At 42.2% G+C, this 25904-nt stretch overlaps 1 long non-coding RNA gene across 2 annotated transcripts in view; it reads right to left on the bottom strand.

Annotated features, from left to right (window-relative positions):
• Positions 1-3475: 3475 nt before the first annotated feature.
• Positions 3476-25904, bottom strand: part of LOC307211616 — a 136617-nt gene continuing 114188 nt past the window's right edge. The window contains exons 3-4 of one of the 2 annotated variants that reach the window (XR_013836538.1): positions 23611-23711; positions 3476-3738 (exon numbers count right to left, since the gene is read on the bottom strand). This is a non-coding gene — a long non-coding RNA (uncharacterized lncRNA). The remainder of the gene's footprint in view (positions 3739-23610; positions 23712-25904) is intronic. The other variant, XR_013836539.1, reaches the window with a different exon arrangement.

Genomic DNA, 25904 nt, shown 5'->3' with positions numbered 1-25904 from the left:
AGTGATGCTGTGCACTGGTCTTTGGTAGCCAAACAAATAAATTGGTTTCAGTGGATGAAATAAAAAAATATTTTAAGCTGCCTATTAGAAAGGAAAGTTTTTACAAAATACAACAAATACAAGAATGGGGAGGTACAGGGAAGCAATTTTGCTTCCTGCAGCAAAAACCTTTATTTTAAAATCTTTCAAAAACATTAGTGGAGATAGATAAACTGTCCACATATTATCTCCTTTTTTTCTGGAAAATGAATATAAAATTGCTAAAGCTTTTTAACACCTTGATAAAAGGATCTTCTGTTTGGACTCATCTGGAATATCTTATAAGAACCCATTTATTATGTTGACATGCTCTCCATCTCTTATATAATGGCACTTTTGCCAGTGATGGCCAAGTCCAAGAAGAGTATTTTCATTTTTGTATTCACAAAAATTGTTTCTGCTTTACCCAGGAGAGCTCACTGCTACCTTTGGTACACTGAAATATGTCATCATTAGCCTCAATGTGCTATTTGGTAAAAAGAGAAGCACTGTGCATTTGAGAACATTAATTGGAGTTATTTCAGATTAATCTTAATTGTTTCCACACTTAACCTGTTTTCTGCAATTTCCATCCTTGTTTTCCCAAGCTTTCAAATTTTGGTTGGTCTTGTTCTGGTTAGTCTGGCATTCTTTTTATGCTTCATTGATAGATTATCAGAGCAATCCTATCATCACGAGAGGGAGTGATTATGGAAGACAAACCACACAAAAAGGTGGAAAACTCTAGAAGAACATTATGCAAGGCAGACATTTATTTTTTGTTTAGCTAGGGGCTGGGGGGGGGGCGGGAAACTCCAAACTCTTCATCCAAAAAGAAAGTCTTCTGATAAATTTTGATTCAGCTCTGGAGTGAACCTATTACAAGGCTCGGACCTTTGGCAAGAGTGCTCCTGGATAATATCACATCACATCTATATATTAAGGGATTTTGTAATACCTTTAATTCCACTTCCCAATAACTGCAAACAAGCAATGCCTTGGCAGCACTATAGAGCCCCAGGGGAAGCAAACCCTTTCCCCAAACACACAAAGGTTTAGAGCATTCCAGCAGCATGTTCCAAACCAGCCTTTCCAAATTCATACTGAACGATTATTTAGGATAATGAATGCAAGATTCACATAACCAACCTATTCCAGGGCAGAGGGGAGAAGAAATGGGCGTAATCCTTAAGTCTTCTTCCATAATGAAAATGAGGCCTGAGTACAACACCAAACACATATGCATATCACATATAGAAATACCAAGCTGTGTGGGACTCATTCCACAGCAGTGCTCTCCCACATATTGTCTATTGTTACAGTGGTACCTCAGGTTACAGACGCTTCAGGTTACAGATACTTCAGGTTACAGATTCCGCTAACCCAGAAATAGTACCTCAGGTTAAGAACTTTGCTTCAGGATGAGAACAGAAATCGTGCGGTGGCAGTGGGAGGCCCCATTAGCTAAAGTGGTGCTTCAGGTTAAGAACAGTTTCAGGTTAAGAACAGACCTCCAGAACGAATTAAGTTCTTAACCCAAGGTACCACTGTATCTGAATTCTAAGGTCTTATATATATAAATCACATGTTAATAAATTTACAAGGCAAACACATACATAAGTATATAAACTACCTGTCTGAAATAGGACAGGAGAGCAATCCTGAAACCATTTTGACTCTCCCAAATTGACCTCAAATATTTCTCTATAAGGAGGAAGGAAATGGGAAAACCTCTCCATTGTCTTTTGCTTACCTGTCTTAAGGGCGTATGTGTGTATGAATAGGGTGAGCCTGTGACCTGGATTCAGGAATTAAAGCATTTATCATCACAAAAGAATGGCCAGGCTGCGAGATAGAGCAATGATTGACCATTGTCAGGTTTCCTGGAAGACAGGATTTCTGTGATAGACCGCCCCCCTGTGATGTATTTCTGCTACAGACCACCTCCTTCTGTGATGTATGTATGTATGATGTTTTGCGGGTTGGTCTTGAGCTACAGGGTGGGCAATTTCAAAAGTCTATATAAGAGCTTACACACCATTATTCTGGGTTCCTCTCCTCCCTCCCTGCGTGGGGTGAGTAGGGGATGCTGTTTTTCAACAGTTTAACAGTTTCATGCTTACTAGCTGCTTTGCTTCTCAATATTCTCTGGTTGGCCTCTGTTATTGTCTCCTACCAACAGAGAACTTACTTAAGGACTCTATACAGGCTCATAGATACCCCATAAGGGAAAGGAAGCAGGTTTTTTTCTTTCTTATAACACTATTGATACAGTAGCCACTTAGACCTAATCATTCCAACCAAAAGCTATCCTACCGGGAGAGAGGATAGAAAACTGGAAGAAAATTACTGAATAGGCAATCAGCTCCATTCATATGACAGTTGCATTCCAACTGATATCATGACTTCATGGGTGACCTCTTTGGGAAAGTGATTCCCACACAGGAAGGAGTATGTCTGCATGAGAAGGGGAAGGTGGAAAGGGAAGAGTAGGCAACCTACATACAACTTGTTTTCTTCTGCTCTGGAGGGTAGGACTCGAACCAATGGCTTCAAGTTACAAAGAAAGGAGATTCTGACTAAACATCAGGAAAAACTTTCTGACAGCAAGGGTTGTTTGACAGTGGAGTAGTCTCCCTCGGGAGGTGGTGGACTCTCCTTCCTTGGAGGTTTCTAAGCAGAGATCGATGGCCATCTGTCACAAATGATTTAGCTGAGATTCCTGCGTTGCAGGGGGTCGGACTAGATGACCCTTGGGGTCCCTTCCAACTCTACAATTCTATGATTCAATGATTCTAACTGTATCCACTGATATTCATCTGTTGTTATCTTGCCTCTTTCTCCCCCTATATGGGTTCTCACATTGTTGAAATACAGACTGGAGGTGCCTTGGGACAGGGATCCATGCTTTTGGCTTGCAGCCCCGTGTAAAATGATGGTGCCGTAATCATTATTCTCTCTCCACTCCATTGTTGTCTAAGACACAGAACTAACATAGTTGTTTTCATTTTGGGGTTTTTATCACTGTGCTTCACAACAAAAGCCAGGGTGACCTGACAAATGCTGGCAAGAAATTAAGGCTACTGTCATTGAGGGAAATGGGCTCAGTAGACCATTGATCTCCCATTCTGTTTTCCTGATTGCTCTTTATCTGATGCTATTCTCTACGAACGGCTCCTTCCTGGCTAAGGGTCACGAAACATTATGTGCCAAACGCAGGCTGGCTTGACACAAGTTGCCCACTCAGCTTGCCTACCTGGAGAACTAATTAGTTCCTGGGTACTAATTAATGACTGCAAAATGGATTCTAGATGCAATACAAATAAATCATCAGAATGAATCTCTCAGTGAGTGAAATGGGGGCCGGGGCAGAATGCATCTCTGGCTTCCTTCTATTTTTTATTTTTTTGTAAATAAGAAGAGATCACAAAATAAAGCAGACAGAAACCCCAGCTCTTCTCCGCTCGCCTGGCTCACCGTCTGGAGACCAAACTGTGCTGCCTCCTCTTGGAGCAGTCTGATTCATGAGAGCTGATCGTCTTTGGTTGCCTCATCGCTGTGACATCGCGAGGCTGCTGTGGTCCCTGCGCACATGGCTTCATTGTCTCGCCGCCTCACAGTGCCATGTAATATGACCGAGGCATGTGATTTCCAAGCACATAGAGCATCAGGCTTGACCTTGAAAAGACGTAGAGGCTAAATGCTTCTGAATGCCGCTGACTGAAAGGATGAAGAGAGAATGAACAAATCAACAAGAAATTAAGCAGGCATTTAATGCAGGGTGCTCTCTTTGGCCTGCATTACATTCCCCAAAGGAGAGGCGTTAAAAACGTGTGTGTGTGTGTGTGTGTGAGAGAGAGAGAGAGAGAGAGAGAGAGAGAGAGAGAGAGACGCAGACACACACAAATAGAGCAGTTAAATAAATAAATGTACAATCCTACAGATGAGTGGGTGTGAAACTTTTTCCATCCCAATGGTCACATTCACTTCCAGGCAACTTCCCAAGTGCCACATGCCAGAGGCAAAAATGAGACCAAACAAGACATTTAAATTTTACCTTTGTACACTAGACTAGTTTCTACACACACTCACAACCCCCTCTCTACACTCCATCCAAACAAAAGGCAATATCAGGCTTCATGAAAACAGGGCAGCCAGACCAAAATTCCTGGAGAGTGAAGCAAGGTCACTGAGGGGTGTGGCCTGGAGAGAGTTCTAAGGGCCAGACAGAGAGCACTGGAGGGCCACTCTTGGCCCCAGGTCTGAGATTTCCCACCCCTGCTATGGATGTCTAGTGTAAACATCTCTACTCAGAAGCAAGTTCTGCTAATTTCAATGGGGCTTCCTCTCAGATAAGTGAGTATAAGAATGCAGCCTTGCATAGCCAGGTTTCCTTGCATTAAATGATGGAAGTTAGGCCATAATCCTCTCCTAATTGCTGCTTCTATTTTTAATGCAGGGAAACCCAGCCATTTCCACCACATGCATGCTGTTAAATATTCACCACGCTGAACATGCATTTCACCACTCAAACAGGCTCCTTTTTTACCTGGTTTAATCAGCAAAGTGTGAATCTGCTCTAATACTGCTGCATGTGGGTTATGGCTGTGAAATGCTTGACATTTTTTGACAACGAAATCATGACAACTGATTTCTGAAATGGGATTCTAGACAGCTGTAAAAATGGGAAGCTGGATATGGAAGGCTGGATATTTTTACAGAATGTCTTAAACAACAGCTCTAAAGTCATTGGTCTTACATGGGATCTAGACCATACCCACACTCTTATACAGTGGTACCTCAGGTTACATACGCTTCAGGTTACAGACTCCGCTAACCCAGAAATAGTGCTTCAGGTTAAGAACTTTGCTTCAGGATGAGAACAGAAATCGTGCTCTGGCGGCGTGGCGGCAGCAGGAGGCCCTATTAGCTAAAGTGGTGCTTCAGGTTAAGAACAGTTTCAGGTTAAGTATGGACCTCCGGAATGAATTAAGTACTTAACCTGAGGTACCACTGTACCACTTAAACAGCCATGGAAATTCCTGGGAACAGTAGTTTGTTGAGGATGCTGGCCCTTAAAAGCTATACTTCCCAGTATCCTTAACAAACTACAGTCTCCCAGGAATCTCCACAGCTGTTTAAGTGGCATAAGAGCACTTTAAATGAATGGTGTGGATGTGACCATAGTTGTTTCAGAGAGGAGCCACACAGCTTGACACCAAAAGACCCTGCACAGTACAATTTCATCTGTCCGTTTGGGAAACACAAGACAACCATTTACCAGGTGATACCTTACTACGCTGTGCAATCATACAGCCACTTTAGAAGACGGCAGTTTCTAGCATCCACTGATACCCTTGTTCATGTTTTAATTACATACTCAGAGCAGCACTGTAATAGCCTGGTGGAGGACCAGCTCAGCTTTTCCCCTTCTACCATGCAGTCTGAAGTATGCCCTACCCACAATGGTGGATATTCTTCAATATGACAAGCTGATCCACATAGAAAACAAGATCCCAAATATTTCACATGGATGACAGATCACAGGTTTGCCACTTCAGTCAACTGAATTTGATTATAAGCCCTCCATTGATATGCAGCAGTCCTCAGCACTGTTGGCCTTGCATCCTTGCATGACTTGCATGAGAACCAGTGTGGTATAGTGGTTAGAGTGTTGGACTAAGAAATGGAAGACTAGGGTTCAAATCCTCAGTCTGCCATAAAGGTGCTGATGTTTAAAGCCCTAAATGGCCTCAGCGCAGTATACCTGAAGGAGTGTCTCTACCCCCCCCCCCACCGTCCAGCCCAGACACTGAGGTCCAGCTCCGAGGGCCTTCTGGCAGTTCCCTCACTGCGAGAAGTGAGGTTACAGGGGACCAGGCAGAGGGCCTTCTCGGTAGTGGCCCCTGCCCTCTGGAACGCCCTCCCATCAGATGTCAAGGAAATAAACAACTATCTGACTTTTAGAAGACATCTGAAGGCAGCCCTGTTTAGGGACGTTTTTAATGTTTGATGTTTTATCGTGTTTTTAATATTCTGTTGGGAGCCGCCCAGAGTAGTGTTAGTATTTATAAATTATTTATAAAAATTTATAAATTATATATCATCATCATCATCATCATCATCATCAACTAGGTTGCTGTGAGGATAACATGGGGAAGAGGAAGCCTATGTATCACCACTTTAAGCTCCTTGGAAGAAAGATGGGATATAAATAAAATAAAGAAATAATAAATAAAAATCCTCTTGATCTGGGGAACACTAAAAGCATACTTGTGCAAAGGGAAGAAATGCCACACATTTCTAGGAAGGATTACTATTATTATTTTAGTGAGTTTTTGCAACTTGATATTTATTCAGAAAATTTTAACAATGTGACTAGATCATCACAAATGAGGTATGGTTGAATACACACTCTCTTTGACCCACTGAAATAGCATCCTACACTGTCTATAAATTGTGATAGCCCTACTAGGCATCTCCCTGATCATTTCCAGATGTTTAATCAGTTTACCAAGGCCAACTCCTGATTGGTTGGTTTGACCTCATCCAGGCTACTTGTGGCTGCTGGTCCACATTCTCTGTCACTCATGTGGACCATTAAAAATGCCCTAGGCATACTAGCCACCCAGTTAAAAGGATGTTCCATTCTGAACATTCATGGACAAGGCTGTATACTACAGACAATATTACTGCACTTGTGTGCCTTGGGAAAGTTCATTCTTTCTGTGAAAAGCAACTAGCACAGACTTCAGCCCTGCCAAAAATGATATATGCATCATGAAATCTCAACATGAACGCCCTGAAACCTGGACAATATATACTGAAACTTTCCAAACAGCTCCAAAACTACAGTATCTCATATTATTTCTATGGATGATTTATAGTTTGGCTGTGAGAGTAGCTAGAAAATGACGGGGGTTGGGGTTGTGTTTGTAGAGAATTCTTTGGGACAACCAAAGGAATTAAGTGACCCTGCAGCTTTTGCTCTCATTCCATTCCTCCCAAATAACCCTCCTCTGTGTTATTGTGCAAAGAGAGACATGTTATGCAAATTGATAATGATGATGACTTGAATAGTAATTACCACATTTAGAATGCTGCAAAAACATTCTTTTGCTGGGCTGTCCTAGCCCACACATTTGCTTGCAAACCAAGCAATGTTACAAAAATTAATAATAAAACAATAAATGGGGGTGGGGTGGGGAAAGCAGACAGGGCCAGTCGGGCCACCAACATTTTGCTTCCTGAGATGAAGGTCAAGATGGTGCCCATATTCTATGTACAGGAGCCAACTTCACATCTAGTTTAGGCCTCATCTGCTTTATACACTTAAACCACCATGATAAACAGTCATGGCTTCTCCTAAAGAATCTTAAGAATTACAGTTTTGTTAAGGGTGCTAAAGTGGTAACTGCTATTCCCTTCAAAGAGCTATAATTCCTAGAATGGTTTAAGAATCAGTCCCTCTTCCTAGGGAAGAAATCTGGGAATTGTATCTCTAGAGGTGCCTAGAGGTCTCCCAAAAACTCTCCTCATTCTTAGCAAACTACAGTTCCCATGATACTTTGGGGAAAACCATAATGGTTAAGGGAGCACCACAGTGCTTTAAGTGTACAGTGCAGGTGTGTCCTGAATCTTATTTGAATCACCTCAAGGCAGCAAGCTAACTTCAGAGGTGCAGGGCAAACTGCACCTTCTAATCTTGGAGGACAGAGCTCTGTCGTCCAATGCTGTTTCTACCTCCCCAACATCTGCTGCCTGAGGCAGCTGCCTCACTCAGGCTAGTGGGTAGTTTGGACCAGAGGCAGGGACAATAAACATGGCTCCCCTCTCCATCAACCAAAGAGGCAGGCATGCCTTTTGGGTCCCTATGGGGACAAGCCATTTTACAGAGTTGAAATAGCCAATTCGGACCGAAACTAACTGAAATCTTCAAGGTAGGTAGGTAAGGTCTCTGACAGTGAGGAATAGGTTCAGCAACCCGTTCCACTCTTAATCAGTGTAATGAAGCAACTCTTCAGGAATTATGTGTTTCTAAACCTGTTTTGGCTCTCATTGACTCAGTCCACAGCAAACCTTCATTAAGAAGGTTTATACAGATGGGCGAAGCTGCATTTCCCGTTTCTCACGAGGGAAGAAAACAATAACTTGTGATTTATGCCAGTGTTGTGGTGTGTCAGTTCTGTTCTTTCCCAAACTGCATAATTAAAAAACAGTGTTTTCAGTCTTGAAGAATACTTACAATAAACAGTTTTGGTGGATACTAAATGACTCAGCTCCAGAGCTTAATCAACTGCAGAAGATGTGTATTGCTGCATATGCTTGAATGCTGCAAACATTATCTTTTATACGCTCACTTTTAACTGAGAAGAAATAAAATCAAAATAAGAACAAGTTAATGTCCTTCTTGGCTCGGCTAGAAGAAATTAAGGCAAGAGAGGGGAGATTGGTTTTAATGCAGCAGCAACAGTTGCAGGGCTTGCATCTATTATAGATTTTGGAAAGTTGTATTTTCACTATGCACTTGGGTGCCATTTTTAGTCAATATGGTGAATTGAACCTTCCAAAACTGCATTGATTTTGTTAACCACATACTGCATGATGGTTCCTAAGATCAAGGAGCAGGTTTATATCTGTGTTTGGCTATAATTGGATGCTATTTTGAATCGAGGTGGCAGATTGAACCTTTCAAAACTGTACTAGTTTTAAGACGCAGGTGGCGCTGTGGGTAAAACCTCAGCGCCTAGGACTTGCCGATTGCATGGTCGGCGGTTCAAATCCCCGCGGCGGGGTGCACTCCCGTCATTCGGTCCCAGCGCCTGCCAACCTAGCAGTTCAAAAGCACCCCCGGGTGCAAGTAGATAAATAGGGACCGCTTACCAGCGGGAAGGTAAACGGCGTTCCATGTGCTGCGCTGGCTCGCCAGATGCAGCTTGTCACACTAGCCACATGACCCGGAAGTGTCTCCGGACAGCGCTGGCTCCCGGCCTATAGAGTGAGATGAGCGCACAACCCTAGAGTCTGGCAAGACTGGCCCATACGGGCAGGGGTACCTTTACCTTTTACAATGGTTAATATTGGTCCAGCTTTGAAAGGTTCAGTCGACTACCTCAATTCAGAATTTTGAAAAGTGCACTGATTTTTTTCCTCTTTGAATTCCTGAACAATGCCAAGTATGAGGCTAGTAGTATCAAATAAAACATTTAATGCTAGTGAGTTTCTCATCAACTGTGTGTGGAAAAGAGGCCATATATCTCTTCTCCTTTAGTTGTATCAACCTAAGTAGACTCATTGAGATTGAGGGAAACAATTAATTCCAGACAGGTCTACCTTGAGTGGAACCTAGTTACATAAGAGCCCTTCAATCTCCTGTTTCTCTCTGAGATCTTCTGCCCCTACTTCTCCAAATGCTGCAGTCTCATGCAGTCATGTTTCCAGGGAACCTACCACCTGCTGTTCGCTGCTTTCTTTATCCTTAACTCTTGGTTGCTAGGCATGCAAATAAGTCTGAGATTAAAATTAGAATTGGTGTAGCAGTCACAGCTATCACAAAGTCACTGAGGGTTCACTAAAGCAGAAGAAAGCCATTATAATTCCCCTGTGCAGGTTCAATGGGAAATATCAAAATGCAATATAGGAGACAGGCAATAGGACAGTGGTGCAAACATGGACCACATCTGCACTATTATACCACTATACCTCTATTAAAAGCACTATTATACCACTTTACACAGTCATGGCTTCTACCAAAGAATCCTGGGAACTGTAGTTTGTAAAGAGTGCTGAGAGTGAACGGCAAAGAACCTGCACAAGCAACACCGACACCAAACCCTACATATATTAAGTAAAATAGAAACATTGTCACCCACCCCCTCCCCATCTTTCCCCCACCCCACCTCTTTCCCCCTTTTCTTCCTAATGTCTCAAGAAATGAAACTGATTTGTAAAAATGTTGCATGGGGGGGGGAGGGAAATACGAGAGAGAGACATTGCACACACTTTTGTAAATCAAGAATATCTTTAATAAAAATACATATTTTTTAAAAAGAGTGCTGAGAGTTGTAAGGAGACCCCTATTCTCCTCACAGAAGTACTATTTGCAAAGGAATCAGTTGTTAAACAACTTTGGGAATTGTAGCAGGGGGAAGTGGTTTCCTAACAAATTTCAGGACCCTTAACAAACTGAAGCTCCCACGATCCTTTGGGGGAAGTTATGACTGCTTAAAGTGGCATGATACTGCTTTAAACCCATGGCATGGTTGTACTGTACAAGGTATTTGATACTAGAGTGGGATGCGGCAGAACAGTCTCAGCCCCCAGAATTCAACTTGTTACATGCAGTGCCATCATTTGCCAGCTCCCATTCATAGTGCTAAGTTTCCTGGAATGAATGAAGCAGGATTCATCTCCAGCTACTTCCAAACAAAAATGAAATAGAATCTAGTGTTCTTTGTCATTCAATAGAAATTTATGTTCTGAAAGAAGCTTCTGCGCAAGCATGAATGAATGAAGAAGTATAACAGTTTTATGACTTCATTTACCTGATGCACAAGAAATGATTGAAAATGAATGTGGTGCATTTGGGAAGTTCATTAGCAGCGCTATGGAAAATTTACAACCAGAAAATCAGAGTGCAAATGTAGCTTAATCAAACCCAGGTACTCTGAAAAGTTAAATCTAATGAAATGGTCACAATTGTGTCAGGGAACTGACATTGGAGCCAGAGGTGGAGGCAAGGCTCTCAAGCGATGCTGGAGAGGGGCCCAGCAGGGAGAGAGGGAGCTCATCGGCTGGGGAAGGAAATCAGCGTAACACCAGGGATAGAAGAGGGCAGATGGGAGAATCGGCGAGGGGGCTCCAAGACTCTTCGCTGGAGACCAGCGGGGAGAGCATGGGTCCTCCGCTACCCACACTCACCCTGCGCAGAAGACTTCCGCGCAGGGAAAGTAGGCGTAGACTTGGCGTCAAAGAACTTCTTTGCTGGAAGAAGTTCAAGAAACGCCCACTGACGGATTCTGCTAGCGACTGAACAGCCATGAAGTGAAGGGCTGTCCAGCCAGAACAGGTTTAACCAGGCTACCTAGCTAGGAGTGGAAGTAACTTATGCATGAGCAACCCCTTATAACCATTACAAATTGTAAAACATTTTATTTTTTTACTATGTTGCCACATAAGCAAGAGAAGAGTTTCAACCTCTCTAAAAACTCTAAACATTTAAGTTCCTGGGGAAAACTCTATTCTCCTGTAACTTGTATGTATGTATGTATGTATGCACATTAGCAGTAGTAGTAGTAGTAGCAGCAGCAGCAGCAGCAGCAGTAATAATTTATACCCTGCCCATCTGGCTGGGTTTCCCCAGCCCAACAGAAAATTAATTTAAAAAGCGATAAAACATCAAACATTAAAAACTTCCTTAAACATTGTAATTGGAAATCCCTCTAAATAGGTTTAAAAAGAGGCAAAGTGCTACCTGCTCCTTTCCTATTTTTTCTCAGGTCAATGGTCTCAAATCAGAGAAAGTTTGTCACTTAGGTTTCATGGGATGATCTGAGGGCACATAAGGCAGCTATTTAGTTTATTTAGTTGAAGGCGAGCAGGTCTGGCTCTGGTCAGTGTCTGGTGGGAGACCACCATGTCGACCACCTTGAGTTCCATGATGGAAAAAGCTGTGAGATATGTAATGAATAAATTCATTGATGAGTAACTATGCCGTGACATCAGCCTAGTAAATCCTCTCTAAATGAGGATAGGTTTGCATTCCTTTTTAAAATTTCTCACCACCATTTCCCATTTCTGATTACCAGATAAGCTTTTCACATCCTAATCTACAACTTTGCTTTCCAATTCTTTATGTCTCTTCCCCTTGCATGGAATAAAAGATGTAAATCCTTCATTCTGGCGCTTATCTCGCCTTTTTGAAATATTGCACACCCAGAAAAAGTAAAGTAAACACTGGGTAGTAAATTTCGATTGGAATCAGAGAATGAAATGTACAATAATAATACAGGAAACCAATTTCATCAAGATTTCTCCAGGGAAATAGGGAACTAACAATGTCTATAGATCAGTATAGCCAAAATAGTGGCCTCCAAACAAAAACCTGTTGCCTTGCTTCTGTCCTCCTTCTTTCACATTACTTTCCCTTGCTATTCACAAAGTTCATAGCTTCGTTTGCCATTGATTGCCTTGCCTGCCTCTAACATCCCAAACTTCCTGCCTGCAGTCAGACTCAGTGGCCATTTGTGTACATGTGACTACCAACACATATGCTCAGAGCTCCAACACAACCAAGGGCATCCAGATTTCCACAAAGGAAATACTTGTTCATGCATCCTTCACTGAGTTGGACTGTGAAGCCTGACATGATCTGCTCACTGAAAATCCCAAGATCACACTTACCCACACATATACCTCAAGGTTACCTTTTTGCATTTAGAATACAAAAGACCTGACTATTCCTTGCCCACTCAACCATGTTCTTGGCACTGGAGGGGGAAGAGGGGTGTGGGGGGAGCGCACCGCCCCTGGCAGCGTGATCCCAGTGGGGTGCTATGGCAGCTGGGCCCCCCTCCTATGCTGGGTGCCACGCCTCTGCAGGTGGTGTGTCACGCCCCCAGGATGTGTGCCCTGCCCCGGGACACATGCCACGACCCCAGGATCCATGCCATGCCCCCGGGGTGCACGCCAGCCCTGCCCCGCCTGCTCTCCGCCCCCCTGTGCTGGAGCATGAAGCTCTGCCACCTGTTCTTGGATTTCTCTATATCTACTAGAGTTGGATCATTACACAAATTAATGAGGGCTGGACTAATTCATGGATGATGTGCCCATTAATGGCTAGGTAGCCCATTAATGGCTAGGATCAGAAGTAGTGTATTTCTGATTACCAGAAATCTTCTTCTTCTTCAAATTACATCTGTGTCTACTGAAGTCAATGAAATATACATACATATATATATTCATAGAAAGACTCAGGTAGGCTGTCATGTTGGTCTGACACAGTCGAAATATATATTTTTTTTAAATTAAAAATTGTCCAGTAGCACCTTAGAGTTCAACTAAGATTGTTCTTGGTATAAGTTTTCGTGTGTATCTGAAGAAGTGTGCATGCACACGAAAGCTTATACCAAGGTGCTACTCTAAGGTGCTACTGGACAACTTTTTAATTTTTTTATATATTTCATAGATAGACTGTGAGCTATCTGGAGCTCTGAAAATTTCTCTGAATTCTTGAATAGTTATCAAATATTTTCTGTAAATTTGATAAGCATATTTAACATGGTGACAATTTATTTCAATATTTCATTTCTGATGCCATTTCTTGGTTGACATGCAATGGTATGTTATACCTAATAATTGTCATGTGATAGTATTAGTATTTGATAGTTGCTAATAACTGTTATGCAATGGTGTATGTTACTGGACAACAGCTAACGGTTCAAATGCAAATGAGGCTTAATGTAAGCCTGGATTTGATAGATAATTTTCAACTGGACCTAACATTTGACAAGGTTATACTTATGAGGTTTCATCTGTCTGTCAAGCTACAAGCAAAAACAGCTGAGATGTGCCAACAAATCTAACACACTTGAAATTAGAGGTAAGCCTCTTCACATTCGAATTTTCACATTCAGAATTTAAATTGTGGGGTATTTTAGAACCAGAAATATTAGCAAATATTTGCAGATGTTCCTTTCATCTCTAGAGCTGCTGCTATTAAGCCGGCATACAGAATATTAAACAAATCTGGCCTTTTCCCAGTGAACTTATGAAAAATACATTGCTGGGAGTCGCAGGAGGAGGAAGATAGTAAAGCAGTGCAGTAATTTGAGAATAAATAGCTTTGAAAAGAAACACACCAAAACAATTCTCAAACTGTCTCCCTGCTATGTTTATTCAGCACAGGTGCTGAATAGCTTCTAGACAAGATTTCACAAGGCATTGAAAGAGAAGAAAAGAGCAGGCTCCTTGTGGATTTGGGCAGTGGGTATTCACCAAAAGAATAGTCAAGCAGTTGAAAATGTTGGGTGGGGGCATATTGTAAAAGAAGAGTGCTCTGTGATCCTAATGGTGAAAATCTGTAACCACACCAAGCTCCTGATTTTTGAAAAGTGTTTCCATACAGACCAGAGAAATCAAAGGAAACTTGAAAGGTAAAAATAAAAGCCGTCTTAACAGAGACAATAACTAGCGAGCCCTCCCTGGTTGCAAATAGACCCATGCGTGTTTCTAGCAAAATTCTTCCTGTATACATGGGACTGATTGGCTGCGGTTGGAAAGGATGTTAATTTTCATCTAGAAGAAGGTATTAACCCAGCAGATTCTTCGTTTGCTATACACCAGTGGTTATAAGATGGAGAAGCCTTCTCTTTTCTTCAAAGGCCCTTCTACGCTGCAGGCAGTTCAGTAGGATAAAGAGAGGAAGGCTCTCTGCAGTAGTAACTCCCTTCCAACATCAGTTTGATGCTGACTGTTGGCCCCAATACATTTTTGTTTTTCTGGGCTAGATTTCTTGGGGGTTCTGATTCAAGTCCCAGGACCTTCCTTCTTGGTCTCTCTCTTAGGTGATGGAAAAACTTCTTTGCTCTCATGTGGGTACCATACTCCAAGACTCACCTTTGGAAAATGGAATGTTAGCTTCTGACTACATACCTATATATCTTGTCAGGCATTTCTGCATAAAGACTTCTCTAGCCAGGAAGCAAGAAACATTCCAGACAGACAGAAGAACTGGAGAAGAGGTGTGGAGCAGGGCCAGTATGGGGTGTGGCTTGGGACCCAGATAGAGAGGCTCCTGGACCTGAGGTTCCCTACCCCTGCTTTCAATGACAAACATATATTTTGGTGTTATTTGAGAATTTAAGGCACCCCAAATTCCTAGGAAGCAGATAGAAAGGCAATTAGAGTTGGTGACTAGCATTTAAAGAAAAAAAAATTACTTCTGCACAGTGAAATTGCAAAGTGAAAGGCAATGTGGGTTGATTGTTTTTGTAGTTTTTGTGATTTTAACTCTTAAGGGGTGAAAGCCTGATGGTCTAGGTCTTACTGATGAAGAAACTGTGTTTGACCCCACGCCGGGGGGGGGGGGGATCTAACAAACTTGTCATTCCAGGATGCTATGTAGTTTGAAATCAGAATAGTTGAATGATAGAAATTGGCTTTGCATTAAAGTCAAGGGTGAATGTGTGACCCTTAATGTGAAGAAGATGCAGGCACCCTGCGAGACGCTTGGATGGTCTTCCATTTTTCAATATACTTCAGGAGCCTCTCACAGCTTTTTGCAGTAGAGAAATGTAAGCAAATGAATTGTGACAAGGTTCTGGAAGTCAAAAATATGTAATAAATAATGCACACACTTTTCAAATGACTGCCTTATTAACTCTTTCCTTTTCTGTTTGTTCCGTTAAAGGGCTCAAACAATGTCCCTTTTGCTGATTTCTCTATTAAATACCGAGTCTGTTCAACATGTATGTGTTAAACAGTTGAACTGTTTCTAGGTTCTGATATGGAGAGAAAGAGAGTCCATGATCATTAGGATATTGTCTGCCATAGGTGAAGATCACCTGTTTGTCTCTTTGCATGCTGGACACCACAGAGATCATAGTTACCATGTCAATGGAGTAGTGTTGGCCAAATTTGGGTCTCCAGCTGTTTTTGGACTACAACTCCCATTATCCCTAGCTAACAGGACCAGTGGTCAGGGATGATGGGAACTGTAGTCCTAAAACAGCTGGAGACCTAAGTTTGGTCAACACTGCAATAGAGAACCCTCCTGAGAACCGTGTGTGTGTGTGTGTGTGTGTGTGTGTGTGTGTGTTTTCCACCTGTCTACTACCTGCTGTATATTTTGTGTGAACTGGGGTTAGTCCACATACTTGGACATCATACTGACAAAGAGCCAGGGCAGTACTAAGGGAAAAAAGCAGAATGGCAAAAGCCATGATGTTTTGGAACAATGGAAGTAATCCGTGTTTGTTTTGATTCGGAAACTGCTATTTGTGAAAGTCAAAAGAGAAGAACACACAGGAAATAATCTGTAGCCTTGAAAATGAAAAAATCCCACACCCCCATGCACCCAAGTTCACAAAATATTTTCATAATGTTTGTGTGTGGCAGCATTAGTGCTTAGGCACAGTTCGGCTGTTTAGCACACAACTATCTTATGAAACATTTTACGACGTATATCAGCATATTTTGATCTATTTCCTCCCTTCTCCCCCCATACACTTGTTTTGGTACAGTATTGTAATGGTGACACAGACCATCTCCCTGCAGGAGGCATCTAGCTGCTGCTGTATAGAGTGGTGAATGTAGCTTGTAATTTGCATTTTAGCCTTAACGAGTTGCTGTAGTGCTGAACATGTACAGCAGATTGACTATGATGTGGACTGCAAGGCTATGCTTACTGAATATGTATATGATTATTAAGGCTGCGTTCCGACAGCAACACTCCAACAGCTTACAGCAGAGCGTGCCTTAACACTGCCTGAGATTTTCAGTTCTTCCAAAATGTAACTTGCACATCAGTATAAGCACTCTCCTCCTTTTTGACAGGGTGCCCTTGTAAATGGTAATTTCCCGGGTGGAGGATGGGAAAGGCTCACAGCTCATCTTGGGCAGAATGCCCTATGGGAAGCGATTTTCATGGAATATCAATGTATCCCTATAGCTACAGGCACAGGGCTAGCTCCGGACGTGTAAGCTGGGAGTAACACCGCTGAGATCAATGCTTTTCATGTTGGCGGAAGGATGATCAGAATCAGGAGGGACTCGAGCCGACAGATGTAAATAGAAAGTGTTTGCACTAAGCAACAAGGTGACAGAGACAGGGAAGGCACTGTTGTATAACCAGTGTCACCATCTTTTCCCAGAATGCACACTATGTTTTAAGGCCAGGATAAATAACTGAAGCAACACAAATCAAATAAAGCACAAGCGTTCCTTAGAAGGCGCATAGCCATAACAATATCTTGCGAAGCTGTTGCATCATCTATCTGCAGCGCATGAACAGATGACAGCTTGCTTCCATCTCAGTTCTGAAAGTGCAAGGTGCATCACCAGAAATGGGAGATAACTTTTCTTTCATGGCACTCTCTCCCACACCACCACAGATCGTTCTGTGAATATTATGTCACCTCTCAGTTGCCCTCCATCTGGGTAAGCAAAAGATCAGTGTGGGAACCTACGGATGCTCTTCAGAGAAGCATCTGATTTCTGACATATTTATCTGGCTAGAGATATGGACGTTCACATAAATGAATTCAAATTAAACTCATACTGATGTAATCAAATAGAAGATTTCTATGAGTTCGTATAGGGAGATACACATATCCAATTTTCTACTGGAGTTACATCAGTACTGTTCTTGATATCTCTCAGCACATATACCGCATTTCATGAAGCTGTTTCAGATCAACTTTACATGCTGTAGAACCACAAGGAGTACACACTGAGCACCCATTTACATGTTTCCTATAGGGCAACACTGCTGCTTCCATTCAATGCTTGCTCTCAGGCTAGTCCAAATAATGCTTCCATCTTCTGCCTATGTTTCAGGTGGAGAATCAAGTGATTATATAACACACTAGCGATGCCCACCCTAGCAGAGTGTATGCTACGATTTCCCATAGTATGCAACATGTGATCCATTTATGTGGAAGGAGGTTGTGAATGTTACATTGATGGGATCAACCATGGAGGAAGTGATAAGGAAACCTTTTAATGACTAATAATTTTAATATTAAATAAAAGCACCTCTTGCTGATAATTAGACAGAAACTAAAAGGGTTCTATGTTTTCCACTACTGAGCTAAAGATCAGGATGAGATCTTGAACCAGATTCAAAAGCTGGCTGAATCTTATATTAATTTACGTACCTTCTTTCATGTATCCATATTGTCTATGCAAGCTAAATATGTGAAGTGACTAGAAAGGATACTAAGCGGGTATGCATAATGAGTGTGTGTTTAATGTGTACCTGCTAATAATATAATGTTTGAAGTGGCTTTCAATGGTTTTAAACTGCACTGTTCCTGTTTTACTTTGCTTGAAGCTTGACTTCCTTGTTAGCTTGTTAAGCCGCCTTATATATTAAAAGTCCGGCTGGAAATAAAAGCGAAAGATATGTAGAAGAAAAGGGGGTGACAATCTGCTTTTGCAAGATAGAGGCTTGCAGCCAATGTAGTGCTAAGTCAACATCCCATCAGTGCAAGTATTTCTGCTTGTGCAACAGGGCTTGTCCCTCACTCCAAAGAGAAAATGAGGGTCCTTTGATGGGTTGGGGACTGACTGCTCCTCTCATTGGACTCCACATCTTCCCTGCTGCCACCACAGCCATGCTCTCAGCTGAGCTGTTCGTCAGCCAGATGCCCCTACTATAGCTCGTGCAGTGGAGGCTAGTGCCCATTGGGACTGGTAAGACAGTAGGTGGAGCCAGAGCCAATGGCAGGTGGAGGCAGGACCAGAAATAGGCAGAGCCAACTAATTCTGGTTTTGTCCCCACCCTCCTTCCTGCCTCCTGAGTAAGGAGGCAGGCATGTGGAGGATGGCTGAGCACAGACTGTGCTTGGTGGGGCAGGGCCCCATTTGCCTAATGGAGCAATCTCTACAAAGCTGGAAGTGGGCATAGTACAGCAATGTAAAGAAGAAAAAGCAGTTAAGGGTGCAGGCACAGAAGACAGAAAATGAGTGGCTGCTTAGGGAAAAGGAAGGAGAAAGGGAGACCAGTTTTCTGGATTGAAACTGTAAAAAAAGAAAGGAAGGGAAACTTTTCCCTGCATTACTCTGGCAGGCCAGATGCTTCCAACGAACAGGAAGAAAAATAAGAGAGGTGGAACTGAACACAAGACAGGGAAGGAAAAAGGTGTGGACATAGCACTCAACCTACGAAATGTCACTGCACAGATCAAAATCACACCTCTCAGAAATTATAGTGCTAAAAGCCATCCTCGCCTCTGGAGATTGCTTTTCTCTTCTCTTCTTTTTTTTTAAAAAAATAATAATGCTGGATTTTCTATTGTCTTGAAGGGAAAAAACATGGGTGAGATCTAAAAGAGCAATGATATGACGATTGTGTCATGAAGATGCTCCATGGTGGAGAATGCATGTTCCAAATGTGGTTATTCCAAACTGAACATCTAGGCTGCATTCAGACAACAGTTTATTCCATTTTATCAATATTTCCTTAACTGATATTTTCCATGTTTTATGTGATCTTCTGCATAATGTAAAAGCCACTTCTGGAAAACCAGTGGAAATTTAGCACACTCATTTCTGTTTTATTTGCTTCCAGAAAAAAATCTGCTTGCATTCCAGAAAATCACAGGAGTTTTGGGTCAAAATTTTCCAACAGGAAATTTGGGGTGATATGCTGGCCTAACAGTTCTTCCCACCATTTAAAACATAGTATGTCATGGCAGCATATCCATCAAAAAGCCAGAGACCCATGATGCAACAGTGTAAATACAGTGTAAAAGGAGTACTAGTACCTGGGCCAGAAGTGCTTGCATTATAATTGGGAAAACTGATGCAATAATCCCCACCTCTGAAAGCATCCTTAGTGTGGAAGCACCCCTCTTGAAAGGTAATGTAAGGCTTGCATCTAGGTAAAGGTAAAGGACCCCTGGACAGTTAAGTCCAGTCAAAGGTGGCTATGGGGTTGCAGCATTCATCTTGCTTTTCAGGCTGAGGGAGCCAGCGTTTGTCCACAGACAGCCTTCTGGGTCATGTGGCTAGCATGTCTAAACCACTTCTGGCACAACAGGATACTGTGATGAGTGCTAGAGCGCATGAAAATGCTGTTTACTTTCCAGCTGCAGTGGTACCTATTCATCTACTCGTACTGGTATGCTTTCAAACTGCTAAGTTGGCAGAAGCTGGGACAGAGCAATGGGAGCTCACCCCATCACATGGATTCGAACCGCCAACCTTCCAATCAGCAAGCCCGAGAGACTCAGTTGTTAAGACCACAACGCCACCCACTCCCCTTAAGACTTGCATCTAACTCCCTCACAATTTTGTTCTGCTAATCAATGCAGTTCTAGAACCCTGCAAGTTAGCACCCATGATTTAAGGTTCTAAATTATGTGGGAAGTCTGCAGCTCCCCACTGCAGACCTTCTGCTTCCAATGTATGGAAGACAGCAGGGAACACATCTTTGCTCTCCCCCACACAAGCTTCTAATTGTGTGAGGCTTTCAATACCTGCATAGGGCCCCAGTGTCCTATTTTTGTGCTGCTTCCTGATTTGTATGCCTCTCCTCACTGTCTGCTCTTGCCAGTATTGTTGCTTAGAGGGAACATGAAGTGAAAAGAGGTGAACGCAACATACTATATGGGACAATCTTCTGCAGGAGGGGTGAATATGCGCGTCAAGAACAGTCAGTCCTGTTCTGGGTCAAATCAGAGGATTTATGATGGAAGTATCTGAACATGTTTTTTGTAGGGTCAAGGTAGGGGAGGGAGACATAGAGATTGAGGGAGTACATATCATTTGTGAATCAGCAACAAAGATGAACAGGGAAAACCTAGAATCATAGAATCATAGAGTTGGAAGAGACCACAAGGGCCATCGAGTCCAACTCCCTGCCAAGCAGGAAACACCATCAGAGCACTCCTGACATATGGTTGTCAAGCCTCTGCTTAAAGACCTCCAAAGAAGGAGACTCCACCACACTCCTTGGCAGCAAATTCTACTGTCGAACAGCTCTTACTGTCAGGAAGTTCTTCCTAATGTTTAGGTGGAATCTTTTTTCTTGTAGTTTGGAACCATTGCTCCGTGTCCGCTTCTCTGGAGCAGCAGAAAACAACCTTTCTCCCTTATTCAGAGACAAATGAAAAAACCAAAGGTTAATTGTGTTAATATATCTACTTGGAGATATTATATTTCTACAGGGGGAACTTTAACCCTAAAGAGGCAAATGGAGGATTACAACTTGAGGCCTTATATGACTGTAATTAGGAGAAGCCAGTTTTTGAAGATGGGTGCCTGGCCTGATCTGGAAAAGGAAAAGTGGAGAGATCCCTTTATGCAGGGATCGAATGACTTTTGGAATATGAATTTGAGCCAGGAGGAGATTGGAGCTTCGGGGGCCTTTGGACTTGGAAGAACTGAGAAACAAGGTTTGGAATACTTTATGGGCCCTAGCTTTAATTATGGAAACCTGGCAGACTTGTCAAGAAGGAATATAAGCATTGTTGGGTTGGAGCTCCCCCGAGATCTGCTTTTTAGCACCAAAGTTTATCAAGAAAATGGTCAAAGGCCTGGAAACGATGCCTTATGAGGAATGGCTAAGGGAGCTGGGCATGTTTAGCCTGGAGAAGAGGAGGTTAAGGGGTGATATGATAGCCATGTTCAAATATATAAAAGGATGTCACATAGAGGAGGGAGAAAGGTTGTTTTCTGCTGCTCCAGAGAAGCGGACACGGAGCAGTGGTTCCAAACTACAAGAAAAAAGATTCCACCTAAACATTAGGAAGAACTTCCTGACAGTAAGAGCTGTTCGACAGTAGAATTTGCTGCCAAGGAGTGTGGTGGAGTCTCCTTCTTTGGAGGTCTTTAAGCAGAGGCTTGACAACCATATGTCAGGAGTGCTCTGATGGTGCTTCCTGCTTGGCAGGGGGTTGGACTCGATGGCCCTTGTGGTCTCTTCCAACTCTATGATTCTATGATTCTAAGAAGATCGGCAGAAGGGAAATGAAGAAGAGTTAAGAGCCTCGGATATCAGATCTCCAGGTTGATGGACGCTGGGAGGTTGATGGAACTGACGGCAGGGGCCGGGACCGGGGAGGGGAGACGGAGGAAAGAAATTGGGAATTTAAAGTGTATATAAGGAATTTAAAAAAAATAATAATAATGAGAAATGGAAAAATCGTGGAATGAAATTTTTATGACCCTAGGGGAAATGTCTTAAGAGATTAAGTTCAATATATTAGTTTTAATGAGAAATAAGATTAAATGAAGTAAAAATGGATGATTAATTGGTGAGAGAAGAGAATGTTAAACTACAGTATACTAAGATAAATTATTAGGATAAAAACAAGGATGAAGGATTTGCTAGAATATCTAACTGAATCAGAATACAAAGAGGGGAGGTGTGAGGAGGTCAAGGAAATAAGTTAAAGAAGGAAAGTTATGTAAAGGTTTGATTTGTTCTTTTTCTCTTGATTCTATGCATTTTTTTGCTTGTTTTTTGTCTGTTTTCCATTTTTTTCTTTTTCTTTTGATGTGACTTGTTTTTATGTATTGCTTTATTTTTTTGTTAAATTGGGTGTTTTTTTCTTGTGACTTATGTAACCTTTAAAATTTTAATAAAAATCTTTAAAAAGAGAGAGAGATAATATATTTCTACAATTGCAGTGAAAGGTGGTCATGCAACTATAGTGCAGAAAATGAGGCAATGGCCAGTCTTGTTTTTGAATGTTGGTCCACAGGGAAGACACCCTCCATGTAGAAAGCTAACATGCTAATAAGAAAGCCCCATTACTTGTCTGCTTATTTATTATGTGCAGGGACTTCTGTATGTGGGAAAGCATTAAAAAATATGGCATCTCCAACCTATGTCTGAAGTGGTACAGTCCAGAGTATCCCATGCCATGGAGGAAAGGCCATGGCGCAGTGGTAGAGCATCTGCTTTGCATGCATGAGGTTCCAAATCCACTTCCCACTGAGGGAAAAGCCTGTCTGAAGCTCTGGAGAACTTCCACCAGTCAGTGTGGACAATATTGAGCTAGATAGGCCAATGGTCCGACTCAATAGAAGGCAGCTTTCTATGTCCCTACTTCTCTCATTCTACATTGTGCATAGAACAGGTATTGATGAAAACAGTGTTACCACCCCCACCATAACCCTATATATTTGGTTTTAAAAAATATAGTAAGAATTTAATTTAAAAAACAGTATACAGTGGTACCTCGGGTTAAGTACTTAATTCGTTCCGGAGGTCCGTTCTTAACCTGAAGCACCACTTTAGCTAATGGGGCCTCCCGCTGCTGCCTCACCGCCGCCACATGATTTCTGTTCTCATCCTGAAGCAAAGTTCTTAACCCGAGGTACTATTTCTGGATTAGCGGAGTCTGTAACCTGAAGCATATGTAACCTGAAGCGTATGTAACCCGAGGTACCACTGTAATAATGATTGCCATGATTTCACAATCAGGGCACGTAAAGCTGAGCTGAATTTTGAAAGTTTCATTTGCAGGTCAGCTTGAAAAAGGGCAGATGAGAATTTTGTACCGAACATCTAAATTGTGCAAAAACTTTGTTTTTTCAGTGATGAAGCGCAATGTATGAAGAGCAATTTTCATACTCCTCAAAAAGCAAGTGGAGAAGAGGCAGCTCTCACTCTCTCTTTTTTGCCAGATGGAACTGGGGTTAATGTATTTGTTCCCTGGAAAAGAAGGTCATCCTGCACTGGTTATTTACATTTCCATACAGCTTGCATCACTCTAGGTTATATCTCTGTTAGTATAATTGAAGCTCACAGGAGAAGCACTGACTGATTATCCCACTGCTCTTGAAAAACCCCACTTATGCTTAAGACAGCCATGACCTGCCACTTAGAGCTTTCCACTTCATTTGTTTCTGTTGAGTCACCTTGTTTTCCAGAGCTTTCTGAATCACGTTCCCAAGGAGCTGCTGTTCCACATTTACCTCTGGCAAGTGGAAGGGTCAAGGCAAGTCGTAAGGGCTGGTCCCTGAGGAGGCAAGTGAGAAACAGAGAAAGGGGAGAATTCATGAAATGTTATGTGTGGTGTAGTGGTTAAGAGCGGTAGAATCGTAATCTGGTGAACCGGGTTCAATTCCCTGCTCTTCCACATGCAGCTGCTGGGTGACCTTGGGCTAGTCACACGTCTTTGAACTCTCTCAGCCCCACTCACCTCACAGAGTGTTTGTTGTGGGGCAGGAAGGGAAAGGAGAATGTTAGCCGCTTTGAGACTCCTTCGGGTAGTGATAAAGCGGGATATCAAATCCAAACTCTTCATCAGATGCCAACTTGGGCGGCATCCACATTTAAAGAACGTGGGTTTCCTCAAAGAATTAGGGGTGTTGGGAATTGTAGCTCTGGGAGAGCAGTTCCCATGTGCTTAAAATGATGTCGGTGTGTTCAGAGCTGTTCCCGTGCATGGGCAATTTTGATGGGCAATTGATCCCATTACGTCCATTATGTCCCATTGCGTCCATCTGCATGTCCGACAGTTGTTTCATGCGATAAATGGAAATTTCACCACCAGCATAGCCCAAGGGGGCCCTCTGGATGTTGTGGACCCCCACTGGCAGAAGAAGTGGGTGCGGGGGGTGTGGTGTGCCCTAGGTGTCATCTCTGAGTGGAGTGGCATCACCACCACACTCCCCTGGGACGCTCGCCGCTCACCCCGCCCCCTGTGGACTCCAACTCCCATCCACCCCAGCCAGCAAGACCATTAAGGATGGTGGGAGTTGTGATTCATAACATCTGAAGTGCAGCAATTCGATTCACATAGGCGGCTTTAGGGGAGTGCAACCAGTTTGCCTGCACTGGGGGCTGAGCCGAGAGGGTGCTGCAGGGGAGACTGCAACAAAGATGAGCAACAGTGGCAGAAGGTGGTATTCTGGCATCGCAGAGGGCACTGCTGAAGTCCCATGTCCACCACTGCCCCGTTCCATAGCCCTAGTCAGGTGTTCTGTTACTTCATGCAATTAATACTGTACAAGGGAGAGTGTTGGTATGCTGGCAAGCCCTATCCCTTCCTTCCTTCCTTCATTTCATTTCGTTTTTTTCATTTCACTTTTAATTTCCCAATCCAATCCAAATCTTTATTACGGACATAGACCAGCATAAGGTAAAAACACATCCATGCATAAATAAAACATGCTAGATAGGCAATAAGGCAACTGCGGAAGCAGAGTGTACACAGCCTCATTCACTCAATTACAGTAAACCAGCATAAGGTAAAAACACATAAAACATATAAATCAAACCTTCACTTTTAGACCTCTGACATATGCCAATCATAGCAGCACAATATCTCACAACTGAATATGTTATATCAGGATTTATATCTTGGAGCAATAAGGAGATATAGAATTGCCCTGTGCGTCCTGGAAATTTTATTTTTTTTATTGGCAGGATAAACCTAGCATGTATATTTATATAATACTGGCAAGGGAGAAAAACGTGTTCAGTTGCCTCTCTGTGCCCAGAGCCACAGGGACACTTTTAATTTGTATACCGCCTTTCTATATTACTACACAGGGTGGTTTACAAGCTGAAGAAACAACAAAATAGACAGCAAAGATTACAAACCTAATAACAATATGATCCATTACAATGGGGGGGGGGAATTATAAATGGGAAAAATTATAATTGACTTAGGAGACCACTGTAAGCAGATGAAAACATTAGCAGGATTTTAATTCCACTTGTAATGTAACTAATACTATGGACAATATGACTAGATATAAAATATAGACTATGAAATAATATGCAGTTGAAAACATTGAAAATAGGACCCATGTGGGGAGTGGGGGAAAGTCTCGAGATTCAGAGAAATCTCTCTATATGGATATGTATTTGGTTTTGCTATAAATTTATATTTGCAAAATCAAAGAAAAATTATTTCAAAAAATACACAATATGAACCGTTACCCAAAAAAGTCAAAATAAAAACATAACTTTAAAATAAAGCTATATCAAATAAAGCAGTATATAATAATCCATTAGAATATAATAGCAAACAATAAAATTAGAAGAGCAAATAATTAAACAGTTTAAACTTAACCTTTGCAATAAGGAATCACTAAAATATAATCAATAAAAATAATGGGCAGTCACAGTGCATAAAATACCACCAAACATGCAAAACCATGTAAAAGGGTCAGATTGAGAAACAAGGACACACATCTTATAA

This window comes from Podarcis cretensis, assembly GCF_951804945.1.
Source record: "Podarcis cretensis genome assembly, chromosome: 2".
Classification (NCBI taxonomy): domain Eukaryota; kingdom Metazoa; phylum Chordata; class Lepidosauria; order Squamata; family Lacertidae; genus Podarcis; species Podarcis cretensis.
This window is presented reverse-complemented; position numbering and strand designations above follow the sequence as displayed.